This window comes from Ursus maritimus, unplaced genomic scaffold, assembly GCF_017311325.1.
Source record: "Ursus maritimus isolate PB19 unplaced genomic scaffold, ASM1731132v1 scaffold_11, whole genome shotgun sequence".
NCBI classification, from domain to species: Eukaryota; Metazoa; Chordata; class Mammalia; order Carnivora; family Ursidae; genus Ursus; species Ursus maritimus.
This window is the reverse complement of record NW_024423453.1, coordinates 12,266,769-12,280,812: the sequence shown is the minus strand read 5'-3', so window position 1 is coordinate 12,280,812 and position 14,044 is coordinate 12,266,769. Positions and strand designations below refer to the sequence as shown.

General features: G+C 36.9%; 1 long non-coding RNA gene across 1 annotated transcript; it reads left to right on the top strand.

The window, feature by feature from the left end:
* Nucleotides 1-10,200: 10,200 nt before the first annotated feature.
* On the top strand, nt 10,201-12,082 carry LOC121101698. Its single transcript, XR_005833679.1, has 2 exons — nt 10,201-11,244; nt 11,792-12,082. It is a non-coding gene; the product is annotated as an uncharacterized LOC121101698 (long non-coding RNA).
* Nucleotides 12,083-14,044: the final 1,962 nt, after the last annotated feature.

The window sequence follows — 14,044 nt, the reverse complement described above, 5'->3', positions numbered from 1 at the left end:
TAGTATATCCTCTTTTGTTCTAAGTTTCATATTTTGTGTCCCCAGCAGATTATCAACCCATTAAAATATGACAGTATATAGAGACACACATATTCTGCCTGTGGTTATATGTATTTATGTTCATATGTTATTATTTTTCTTTCTGTCCTTCATTGTCTCCAAGTCTCAGTTTAGTTTCTTTTATTTGGATATTTTTTCTTTTCTTTTCATTTCTTTTCTTTCTTTCTTTCTTTCTTTCTTTCTTTCTTTCTTTCTTTCTTTCTTTCTTTCTTTCCTTCCTTCCTTCCTTCCTTCCTTCCTTCCCTCCTTTTCCTCCTTTTCTCTTTTCTTTTTTCTCCTTTCATTTTCCTTCCTTCCTTCCTTCCTTCCTTCCTTCCTTCCTTCCTTCCTTCCTCTCTTTCTCTTCCTCCCTTCCTTCCTTCCCAAAGACAAAGGACAGTTTATTACAACAATAGCAGTGGCCAGAGTATCATCCTGTTTCTTGTCCCAGTTCCCTGAAACCCAGTTCCTGCAGGGTGACACAGGGAGACTCAGGTGACACACAGACACACACAGACACACACAGACACACACACACACACACACACACACACACACACACGGGGATGCATTATAGGAGAGGAACCCTGATGTTAGGGAATGCAGATCTTTCAAAAGGGGTAATAAGGCTGCCTGATTTTTGTCATAGGGAGACACTGTTTTTATTGCAATGGCCAGTAAACAAACCTGCCCTTTGTTATCTCAATCTTCCAGAGCTGTTTGCTCTACAAACATGCTTGGAAAGATAGGTCGGAGCAAAGGCAGTCTGCTTGTGAGACAGGCAGAATGGAAAGAGACTTAGAAATAGTCTCCCAATCTTCCTTCTATGTAATTTTCGCTCTCTCCTCCCTAAACGCCCCTCTATGAACCTTATACTATCTGATAACCTTTTCTTGTTGCAATCACCTACAAACCTTAGGTTACTCCCTCTCATTTTCTGAAGATTTCTGAAAAAATCGGTGTATTGATTACTCTTAATACAATTGCTTTTTGGTTCCATGACTTCTTTTCCTTCACGATCTTAACCTTTACTCTGTTTTCTGATTATTTGTGAAATTGAACATCATTTCATATATTAGATATTTGATGGATAGTATTTTCTTTCAGATGCTTTTGATAGCTTTCTTATTCCCTGGCAAGCATATATAATATTCTAAATTCCAGTATGGTGAATAGTATTGATGTATGGCATCTGCTTTCTTTTCTTTTCTTCCTTTGTAGTTATCTTGTTCTTTCTGTCAAAGAGTTTGAAAGAATTTTTTTTTTTATCCTTTAGATTCAGAATTTTACCATGCTAAGAGGTATATATAATTTTTCATCATCCACCTGAAAAATAGGTGAGTCTTTCTGGTTTGCAAGCTCACATTTTTTTTATTGTTATTATTTGTTTAATTATTTCCAGTCTTCCATATTTGCACACCCCCCCCCCGGTTTGGACCTATTACATCTCCTGTTTCTTATCTTCTCCCATACAATTTCTGTCTCTATATGCATTTTTACTGTAAGATATTTTTGAACTTAACCTTTCAGACCAATAAAACAAGTCTTAAGAGTAACATACTTTCCTTAAATAATTTCTTGTTTCCTTTAATTTGCTAAGGATAAACTTGGTTTCTAAGAATGTCTAATTTTTTGTGTGATGCATTGAATCTTCTTAAGTGCTTTATTATGTAGTTTTCAGATATTTTTACAACTAACTCTTCAAGCAGTTCTGTATCTTTGATTTTTGTGTTCTGAAATCTGCCTCACCTTATCTCTCTGACTACTAGACTCCCTTACATAATATGTTATTTTTTTATTTATAAACTCAGTTTAGCTCATCTCTGGTTATTCTAGCATTCTTATCAGGATCCCTTGGGTGGTGAAAGGCAAAGAAACCTTGACCTTATGGGATATAAATTTAAAGAAATGACCAAGATGGCCTCAATGTTCTCCTTAACTTGACTGAACTTCATACAGGCTTCTTCTTAACCACAAACCCCTCATCTCCTTTTTCTTAAAGAATTTCCTTAGAAAACTTATAATTGTAAATCGTTTCTGTGCCCCTTTTTAAAAGCTTCTTGCCATTTTTTCAACCCAGGACTATCTTTCTCAGAGACCTAGGGACTATAAATTTGAAATGCAATCATTAACGAAGATAGAGTCTCTATCTGTTTGTCGGAGTGTAGGAGCCTAAACTCAATGGGCACCAGTTAGTAAACAGATGGCTTAATCACAGAGAAAAAAATGGGGACTAATTCAATGTGCTTGATCCATCCCATCGATGAATTTACCCTCAACATTCTCCAGTACTTTTCCACTAGCATCCTTCAGCACTTAAGTCATCCTCCTGATTTTTCTTTTGGCAGAGTTGAGTTTAGTCTCTCACTGCTTGCAATAGTCTTTTCTTTTTTGTTGTTGTTTAGAGAGAGAGAGAGAGCATGAGATGGAGAGGGATGGGGAGAGGGAGAGAGAATCTTAAGCAAGCTCCATGCTCAGCATGGAGCTGGATGCAGGACTCAGTCTCAGGACCCTGAGATCATGACCTGAGCCGAAATCAAGTGTCAGAGGCTTAACCAACTGAGTCACCCAGATGCCACTCCAAGAGTGTTGAATAAAGTTTTCCTTCCTTGTTTAGCTTTGGTGCAATTTTTGCTTTGACAGAACCCAGGAAGCCTACTGTTTTCTATCTCAGTGGCAGGAGAGACTTAGCTCACCAATCTGTCCTCCCTTGGGCTCTAGGAAGTCAAGCACACTCATGTTCCTATGGGGTCTGTATCCTATCATGCACAGTCCTCTGAATGTCAAGCTTGTGCCTAGATCTGCCACTTTGCAATTCTTACCCTAGACTCTGATGCTTTCCCTCTAGACACATGCCAAGACCTGTCTGCGTGATTAGCCAGATTGCTGCCTCGTTGCTCAAACCATGTAATCTTTAAATTATCAAAGTACTAAATGTTGATAAATATTCTAAATAACACAGAAAGCTACCAAATAAAAATGAGAGTTCCTACCTATAATCCTTTCACCATAATCCTATTTGTTCAGTGGTTTGTCATAAAAACGCAGACTTTTGTTTTATTTTGTGCAAAAGTAGAACCATGCTAATCATATTTTTCTGTAACTTGTAGTTTTTATTACTTGATATATCTTTGAGCTACTCAATTTTTAAAGTCTTGCAAAATTGGTACCTTTAAGATCCTTGTAGGCCACACCTTTACATGAAATTTGGTCAAAATTAAATGCACTTACCACATTGGAATATATTGCATACATAGTTATTAAATGCCCTGACAGGAATAAAAACTGAGGGTCAAAGAAAAACTGTATTTTCCTTGGAAGATTTTATGAACATTTACTTTGAACAGAATTTCTCTCCTAGGGGCCTTTAAATTTCAGTGGTAACTACAGAACAATTTTATTAAACTACAGGTGAATTGGTCAAAAATAAACTGGCTCATTTGACAAATTGATCATAACGACGAATTGCTCAACATGGCAAATTGGTCAAAAATGAATATATCTAGTCATTGGCTTCAAATTATTTGTAATTTTGTGCATCATGGAGTTGTTTTTGCAATTTTTATGCAGCTTTAAGTATTTTTTCATTTTATCAAAAGCTGGGGGGAGAAGTAATTTTTTTGTGTGAACTCTAGGAGGGTTTAGAAAATTTCTACATGTTTCTTAGCATTTTGGTTCAATTTTCTTCTCTAAACATGTCACTGAATGTGCACTGAGGTTGCACATACTTCCTTCCACAACTTCAATCTTGAAAGCAGAAATTGTTTGAAATTGTAGCAATAATAACATAAAAGGGCAAAAATTATGCTTAAAATGTTCCTGGAAACCTCGCTTTAGAGTAAAATACATATGCAATGGGAAAAGACAAAAACATAATTAAAATAAATGAAGTAGACAGCATTGACAGAATACAAATTAATTTTAAAAATAACTTTAGAAAATAGAGTTATACAAATGATGGTTAAAGTTTTGAAATTTGCCTTTGGACAAATCACCTGGAGCTGGAAATAAAATGAAAAATTCATGAACATAAACCAAATGAGCATTATAGTTAAAAGGGAGTTTTAAAAAAATGGAAGGAACAGAAATGTAGAGATACATAAGTTGCAAACACCTCTGAGTGTACAAAGTTAATAATATATGAAAATAATCCATGTCTGGAAATACACTTGTCATTTCAGCTAATTCATTTGTGATGTCATCAGCTACTTCAAATTTATTTTTTGTATCAATCACTTAGCAGTTAGCATGCATGATGCTTAATTGTCTACAAATAACCTTAAATGCATTTGCTTTTTCTGTGGAATTAATAAGATCTTCTCTACTATTCATGAAAAAAGGGGGAATATACATTCAAATCTGCACAGGAGGAACTTTGCTAACATTTGATATATGACTAGAAGTAATAAAATATATTTTATTTGTAGCTTATGAGTTGAATTTATCTTTATAGACAAAGTTATATATCTAATAGAATGGATTAAAATTAAGTTCCTTGGAAATATTGTGTTTTCAGATACTGAAACAGACAGCTTTAACTCACATTTATTCTTTGTCTTTTGTAACACCAGAAGCTCCCATATCTGTCTTTGCACTCTGGTTTCCTTCTGGCATCTGAAATTGGCAGCACAGCACAGAGCAGGCATGAGACTAACAATGGAACTACTCTGGGAAACACTGTCATTAAGACACGTGACAATTTCCAAAGAATGCTCCTTTTAGAAACAAGAAAAAAAAATACCTTTTCGCCTTAAGGAAAATGAAGCGATTCCTTAAAAATAAAGACAGCATTAAGGAAAACAGTATTTCCATAAAAATCAAAAGTATTTTGAGGAATCTTTCACCACTTAAAATGAAATTCATTTCAATGGCCTAAGAGGTCATCAGTGAGAAATGTTTCATTTCTAATGAAAAGTTTTACTTCAAACAAACCAGATATAACATAAAAACAATACTTATAAGAATTACAGACTTTTAAGTATCCAACATATTCAAATTTCTTTAAAAAATGTAGGAAGGCAGAACTCACTTGGCATGGACCTGTTGCTTTAGTGTAATAAGATGAAGTGGCAAAGAAAATATTTCATTCTGTAATAAGCAAACATTAACCTAAGAAAACTTGAAGGAAAAATGGAATGCAATTCACCAGTGGATCTTGAATAGTGTCTCTATCATAGTAATAAAGCATGTTTATATATTGACTATGAATATAGCTTGTCCTCATTTTCATCTTACTGCTGTTATACTCAATTCTCAAGTGTTTATAAATCCTCATTGTATCATAGCAAGTATTTAAGGTAGATAACTCATCATTGACTTTCTTGAGGAATCAAATAGGAAAGGTCTAAGCAGAATAGTCTTTCTCTAAAAAAGAAGAAAATGGACAAACTAGAAGAATGTGAAAAATGACAATATCGTGGGTAAATCTCAGGATTCTCTGGAAGGTTACCAGTTGGCAAGTTTTCTCCAGGAAGTAATATTAGTTTGAGAAAAATGAATTCAAATTAAAAAGGAGAAAAATCAATTAGATTCAAGATTAATAACATTTTATTTAGAATGAGTGTTTGTGTGTGTGCAAATAGATATAAGATTCTATGTTCCAGCTCCATTGTGACAGAAATCCCTTTCATTTATTAAAAATAACAAAACAAAGAGAGTTGGGATAACATTTGATTATGAGCAGCTGTGCCTACTGGCACTGGGAAACTGCATGTATGTACATGTCAAAGTTGGGATATAAAAGGGTAAGACTCATTGAGGAGGTGTCTAACCTCAAGCTTGACTCATTGCTATGGGGCCTGATACAATCCTACCTACATGGTTCTGGAAAACTGAGCTGAGAAACTGGCAGAAAACTGGTTCAGAACAGTTGAAACTCCAAGGCCCTAATAAAAACAACTTGAAATCTGGCCTGGACAAAGCAGTATTTGGGGAGTGCCTATTGAAAACAATCCTCATTAAGGGGCACCTGGGTGGCTCAGTCGGTTAAGTGTCAGACTTGTCAGATTTTGGCTCAGGTCGTGATCTCAGATTCATGAGATCAAGCTCAATGTTGGTCTCTGTGCTGAGCGTGGTCTCTGCTTGTGATTCTCTCTCTCCATCTCCCTCAGCCCCTGCCCCCCACTCATGCACTCTCTCTCTCACTCTCCAAAAAAAACCCAAACAAACAAACAAAAAAACAAAAACCAAAAAAACAAAAAACAAAAAGGAAACAATCCTCATTGAAAATGAGTTCATAATCAGAAGTTATAACCCATGTACGATAAAGACTAGAGAATTTACATACTGTGAGCTAGAGATAAGAAGAAATACAAAATAATGTGTTGAAAATATTTAATAAGATTTAAAATAATTCTGGTGATCTGGCATACTTGATGTCTGGATAAACCATTCCTGAACAGAACACCTAGCAATTCTGGATGATATATTTAGAATGTCTTTTTAAATGCATAACCGAACTGGTAGGAGGTAAGAAAGAAATTGTAATGACTGCATATAGACTGATATGACTAATCAGAGGTAAAAAATTATGATAAATGTGAATCTGAAAAGTTAAGGACAAAATCTCTCATTTGCCCTAAGGCATCTGCCCATCTGTGGTGACATGTATTTTTTACTCTTTTTTTTTAAATTTTTTATTATGCTATGTTAGGTTTTTTTTACTTTTTACATGGCAAAATCACTTATTCAAATGCAAGAAGACTGCCCTTTTGAAGCCACAGCGCGTATTTATTACATGACAAAAGAAAAGACGAGCCCCTTAATAATTGTTAGCTTGATGAAGTAGTAGCATTGGTAAGGTTCTGGTCATCTTGATTAAGATGTTAGGGGTTTGAGGTTCAGCTCTGCCACTTTTTAAAAATGAAAGTGTAACATACATAAAATGCCCAGAGTCTAAGTGTATGGCTTAATGAATGTTTACAAATGGATACTGGGCACCTCCATTACGAAAAAAGACTATTAGAACAAAGAAACCTCTCACATAAATACCCATTCAATAACAACCAGAAAAAAATGTCACAGCTTTATCATCCTATGTTTTGCCTGTTATTGCACTTTGTAAAAATTGAATCTATTTGTCTATCTTTGTTCAATCAACACAATTACTATTAGATGCAATCATATTGTCTGTGGCCATAGTTCATTCTCATTGCTATACAATATTTCATTACATGATTATACCACAATTTATATATGTCCATTCTTCAAGGATATTTGCTTCCATTCTTGACTATTACGAACAGTGCTACTAAAACATTCTTGTATGTGTAGTTCAGTGAACATATGTATACCCACTTCTGTTGGTCATATACTTAAGCATGGAATGGCCAAGTCATAGGGTATACATAGGTTGCGCTTTAGCAGACACTGGCAAATTGGCAAATGGATCATAGGAAAGTATTCCAAAATGTTTTTTTCTTATCAATAGTGTGTAAAGTTTCAGTTGTTCCACATTCTGGCCGATATTTCATAATATTAGGCTCTTGGGTAGGAAGTGACATGGCGTTGCTGTTTTCACTTGCTTTTTCCTGAAGAATGCTATGATGTGGTGGAAGACATTTTCAAATTCTTATTGACCATTTGGATACCCTTTTTTTATAAAATGCTTTTTTCAAATCTTTTGAATAGTTTTTGAAATTTTGTTCTCTTTTGTTTTTTGGGGGGTGGACATCTACATTTTACTTATTAATTTGCAAGAGGTCTTTACATACTTTAAATATAAATGATTTTTTAGTTTCATGTATGAAAATATCTTCTCCTACCCATGTACTGCATGTTTACTTTCTTCATGGAGTCTTCTGATAAATACAATTTTAATGAAGTTTCACTGATCAATATTTTCTTTATAGTTAGGGCTTTATTGGTTCTATTTAAGAAAAAGTTTCCAGCCTACCAAGAAGAAATTGAATAAGATACAAAATCCTAGTTTTATTTTTAAGCACATCCAAGAATTTAAGATAAACCTAAATATTCTAAGGAGGAGGAGATCATCGTAGGAGAGAGGTGGGCCCCCCCACACTGCTTTCACCTTTGCATACTTGGTGGGAAGTGAGTGAACCTATCATAAAATCACAAAAGAGAAAAAAGCGTAACATTTCAAGACTTGTAATGGCTGCATGTGGTCAGACATGACTAATTAGTATCCCAAGCAATCTCAGTTTCTGCCCATCCTTTTTCACACAAGACCTTCACTGAGGGCCTAATAGCATTGTATTAAATGCTGTAGGAAACCAGAACAGCTGAGAGAGTACTCCCTAGAGCCATGAGGAACTAACACTAGATACTCGGCAGCCTGGGAGCAGGACAGGAGAACGGAGAGAGCGTTCCTTCAGGTACTTCATCACTGAGTGGATGAAGGTAGTGAGCTGAAGACTGGAGGCAGAGTAAAAGGGCTGAGAAAGTCCCTCAAGGCGTACAGGACCTTCCCTGAGTTCCTGAAGGCTGGGAGAGGGGGAAAGGCTGTGCAAGATTCTCTGGGGGTACACAAGGCTTTCGTCACATGCAGGCAGGTGCTCTGTAGCTGGCAGAAGGGCAGAGTAGTGAGAAATCATCCCAAAACACAGCAGACTTTTATTTAGCTCAAATTAGAGCCCACTGTGGGCTGGAAACAGTGCAGCAAAGTGGAGAAAGATCTCTCAAAGGTGAAAAGCTAGGAAAAAGAAAGACAAGTCCCCAGTTACCTGAAAGGCTGGATGCTAAGCTATAAAACCGAGATCTCCTACAATTCAGAAAAGTAGCTAATAAATTGAAAAACAAAGATCTCTGGAGTCTTGCCAGGGCTCAGATCTCAAGCCATGCTGAAGAAAATAATTGATCTCAAAATCAAAATATTTGAAGCCAGTGGTAAAATGAATCTAACAAAATCTGCAACAAAGCCCAGAACCAGCTGAAGTATATATTAGAGTGATTCCTTCTACCACCCTTGAAGCAACTTGATAGAAGAAGAAACATGTCTTTTCTTGAGGTTAAATATCATTGATTCTAATCTTTATTTTCTTTGGCATAACAGTGTTTAATATAAAATAAAACTTATGTGATATGCAAAGAAACAAGAAATGAGAATCATAAACAATAAGAGGAAAAACAGCAGAAGCTAATCTGTAGAGGTTCTAGATACTAGTATTAGAAGATGAGGACTTTAAAATGACTACGGTTAATACTTTAAACCACTGAGTAGAAAGGTGGGCAAAATGTATAATTACAGGGAGCATTTGAACAGAAAAATGTGAAGTATAAGGAAATAAAATGAAATACCAGAATGGAATAACATAGCATCAGAAATAAGAAATGTGACGGACTCCGCAATAGACTCTACATGGAGAAAGTGAAGACAGGTAAAAAAAATGACCTAAACCACAGCACAGAGAGGAAAAAGGAGTGTAAAACTAAACTAAGCAGAGCTTTCCAATACCTGTGACATAACATTAGATGCACAGTTACAATTAGTGTTCCAGAACTGAGGAAAAATAAAGGGGGAGAAATTTTTGAAGACATAGTGGCTGAGAATTTTTCAGAGTTAATGGAAGATATCAATCAATAAATCCCAAGCAGGATTAAACACACACACACACACACACACACACCCCCCGTAGGCCACCCAGGCGCCCCATATTATCCTTTTAATGTTGTCAAATCTATACTGATGTCCTCCTTTCTGTTCCTAATACTAAAGTTATATTTTCTCTTTTGTTTTGATCAGTCATTCTAAGTATTTATAGATTTTATTGATTTTTTTAAAGACCGAATTTTGTCCTTTGAGTTTTGCTTTATGCATTTTTAAAATTTTATATTTCTTTCTTTCTTTCCTCTACTGTATTTCTTATGTTTTATTTCCTGTTCTTTCTTTTGCTTCTTTAGAAGCTTTCATATATATTAAAAGTTATATAACTTACCCTGTCTCCCCCATGTAAGGCCCAATTATAGTCCTATGTATTTCATATGTTTCTGATCTGAGTCATTTATTCTTTTTATATTATGCAATTGAGATATGTGGTTATGTGATTAATTGAAAACTAATTTAAAAATAGTGATAAAAATTAGAGAAGCATATTTTAAGCATTAATTGACCTTGAAACATATAAGTAAAAATGGAATTTATTAGCTATGCTGGGTTGAATAGTGTCCCTCAAAAATTCATGTCCACTCATAACTTGTATGCATGACCTAAATTGGAAATAGGGTTTTTGAAGATGTAATCTCATTAAGATGAGGTCATGACTGGTTCAGACACACAAACAAGGGGAGGGAAGAAATCATGTGAAGCTGGAGGCAGAGATCGGAGTGATGTGTCTAGAAGCCAAGGGACACCAAGTATTGCAGGCAACAAGAAGCAGCTAAGAGAGAAGCATTGAAGAGATCCTCCCTAAAAGTCTGCAAAAAGGAATCATCCCTGCTGACAGACACCTCAACTGTAACCTCTGGAACAAGCGAACAAAGAATACAGTTTTGTTATCAAGTCACCTAGTGTATGGTGCTTTGTGATGGCAGCTGTCAGAAAGTAATACACCAGTAATTACTTGATAGGAGATGAAGGCTTTTTCTCTGATTTGGGTTCATTGACTAGAATTCCAAAGAACATGCATTTGCTTGTACTGTAATTTCCAGTTTCAATTTTTTAAAGTGGCATAAATACATCTGTGAAGCGACTGGAGTGCAGAATTTCTTGAGCTTTTTATGAATCCCTCCTACTTCCCCCCCAGTCCTGGATTGTGGCCTGTGACTATTAGGAAAACAATTTTAAATGGCACACTCATTTCTATCTAATGTTGTTAAATAGTTCAACTTCATTTTTATAAAAACAACCAAAGTTGTTTCAAATTAATAATTTTCTATCTACATAATATTTACTTAAATAATCGGGTTTGAAGCAAGTACAGCTGAGGGTGAGCACACAACTGGTGAGAGCTGACTCGGTGCAAGCAAACACCCTACTGTGAGCACCAGCCTGTGAGCCAGGCAGCAGAACAGAGCACGGGCGAAACCGGAACGTCTGTTTATTGGAAAAGACAAATCTGTTTTGGTTTTCTTGAACTTTATTATTTTACTTTATTGTTCTTTTCTTCAACATGTGCCTTTTTGGTAAACTGTGGAACAAGGCCGGGTAGAAAGAAGGAAGGAAGTGGACAGAAAGCAGGAGAGAGGAAGGAAAATATGCCCTTGGATGATCTCCCACTCCAGTTATTGCTGTCAAACTTTAAATTCCAGGTAAATCATTTCCGTGATGAGACCACGAATTCCAAGTATGTATCAGATACGTTGGGACTACAGTTTGTTTTTCCCCTTAGTGTAGATTTGATGATGTGAAAATTCCTGAAAATCAGTGAATGTGCCTTTTTATTGAGCAAATAATTAAAATATACTCAACACTTAATATGTACTAGGAAATAGTCTACTTGTTTCATTGTTCTTTTTTAAATCACAAAATAATGTTGGATGTTGATATTATTATTTATCCCATTTTACAAATAATTGAAACATAGTAAGTTTTGGTAATTTACCCATTCTCACTCAGTGTAAGAAATTGAGCTGGGGTATAAAGTCAAGCGCCTGGGAAGATGACTGTTACTCTGCATGTCCTCTGATGTAGCTTCAAACGCAGTGCTGGGCACAGGGTCATGTTCATTTGATATTAATTGGTATGTGCAGTGGATTGAAAGGCCCTCCAAAAGATGTGTCCTTGTCTTAATCTTCCAAACCTGTGAATGTTATTGCGTTTAAAAGAAAGGGTCCTCACCTGCGTCGTTGATTTCAGGATCTGGAGAGGAGATCACCCTGGGTTAGCCAGGTAGGCCCTCACTCGTCGATTAGGATCCACATAAAAGACACACAGAGGGGAAGACAGATAGAGGCAATGTGAACATGGAGGCTGAGACTGGAGTGATGTTGCCACAAGTCAAGGGATGCCGACAGCCACCAGAAGCTGGAAGAGGCAAGAAACAGGTTCTCCCTTGAGCCTCCAGAAAGAGTGCTACACGGCTGGCGCGTGGACAGGAGACTTCTGCTCCTCCAGAACTGTGACAAAATAAACTCTTGTTGTGTTAAGCCGTTGTGTTCACTTGTTACAGCAGCCACAGAAAAACGTGTGATACAGGAAATTGAAAACAAAAACAAAAGCCTGAAAAAGCAGATTGAGAGGCAATGGAAAACATTCACATCCATGATAATTAGATTTCTGCATAAAAATGTTCCAGTTTCCATCCCCCTAATTAATAAATACATTTACTCACCTTTGATATACGCCCTGATAGGAATTTGCAAGTTTTTTTTAAAGAACTTGCCATTTTTTACTTTTAAAGCAATAATTTCCTAAAAGAAATACATAAAATCTTCCAGATAAAAGCAAATGTAATAATGAGTAGCTGGGTGAACTCTTGTATAAGGATGTTATACCTCAAGCAACTTCCTTTTTACCACCACAGTGAAGGAGTTAGGCTATCATTCCTCTCTGCTACTTTTATTCAGTTTTCTTTTTCCCCACTAAGTTTTGGAATAAAGGAGTAGTACCTAGTGGGAGAAATCAGTAAATCCCCTTCACCTGACACTCAAAACTAAAATCAAGTTGTGTTTTTTTGCCCTTTAGTATGCCCTCGTAATTTTTTCTTGTTAGGCTCTCATAATACACTAGGTAAAATGAGTGCTGTACGTTGACCTTTGGACGTGTGGGGGCGAGGTGTGGGGGAAGGGGAAGCGCTCAATAGTCCTGTGAGTACGTCTGTCTTAGCCTGTCTACGGGGCTGTGAACCTCACAAGTGTTTCTCATATTCTTTTTCTCTCCCCTTCGGTAGAACAGGATGGCTAGATTGGACTGGAATTGGGTAACTCCCTTCTCCCAGGTGAGGTAGGCTTTGCTTAAAACCCTGACGCATTCGTTTCTCCTGAGGGCAGCCCTTTTTATAGACGAACACAGGGTCTGGCTTGTTTCAAAATGGTTCCTTTTCCCTTTTCCCCCCGGCAAAAGCAGGAAAGGTATTTACTGTGAGAAGCTGGTCAGGTTCCTGGGGCAAAAACTCCCAAAAGTGTGGGGGCCCCTCTTAACGGAGTTCCTTGGAGTTAACACTCAGTTTTTGCATGGGGCCTCCGGCGATTTGTCAGCTACGGTTGCGGTTTTCCTACCCAGCACCGTTCCCACCGCAGCCTCCGCTCCTCTGAGTTTCTGCTCAGGTAAGTTGTGAATCCCTCTGTCCGCCTCTCCAGTTTTGAGGGCAGTGAGTTGCCCTGCAGCCTTCCTTCTCTTACTGATTTAAGAAGAGCTGATTTTCAGTGTGCTTAGTTTTTTATTAGAACAGAGAAATGACTTCCAAGCTTCATGGGAGCTGGAAGTCTCCCAAGTGTGATTATGTGAACACACAAATGGAGCCATGTAACCAACAACATAATAAAACCCTGAAAGATCTCTTTCATTCTAGAAAATTCCTCGAACCCTCATTCGGTCAATCCAAATGCCCACAAGAAATTGCTCTTCCTATTTTATCACAAGTTAATGCCACTTATTCTTGGTGTTAATATAATGGATCCCCACAGTAGTGTTTCGGGTTTGGCTTCATTTGCTCAATAAGATGTTTTTGACGTCTGTCCAATGTTGTTCCATGTGCTAGTAGTTCGATCTTTTTAAGATCGTATATAATTGCAAGAATATACTACAAAATATTTATTCCTTCTCATGTTGAGGACGATTGGTTGTTCCCATTGCTACCAACATAGTTATTTCTAGTTAATTTCCAGAGTTTAGTTCATGCTGCTATGGATATCGTGATATTGCCTTTTCTTGAACACATGTCTTAATTTCTCTAAGTACCTAGAAATGGATTCCGGGGTCCTAGGGTAGCTACATGTTTAACTACAAGAGACTACAAACTGTCTTCTTAAATGATGGACCTATCTGGGGGCACCTGGGTGGTTCATTCTGCTAAAGCGTCTGCCTTTCCGCTCAGGTCATGATTTCTGGGTCCTGGGATCGGGCCCCACTTCTCCCTCTCTCTCTCCCTCTGCCCCTGCTTGTGGACTC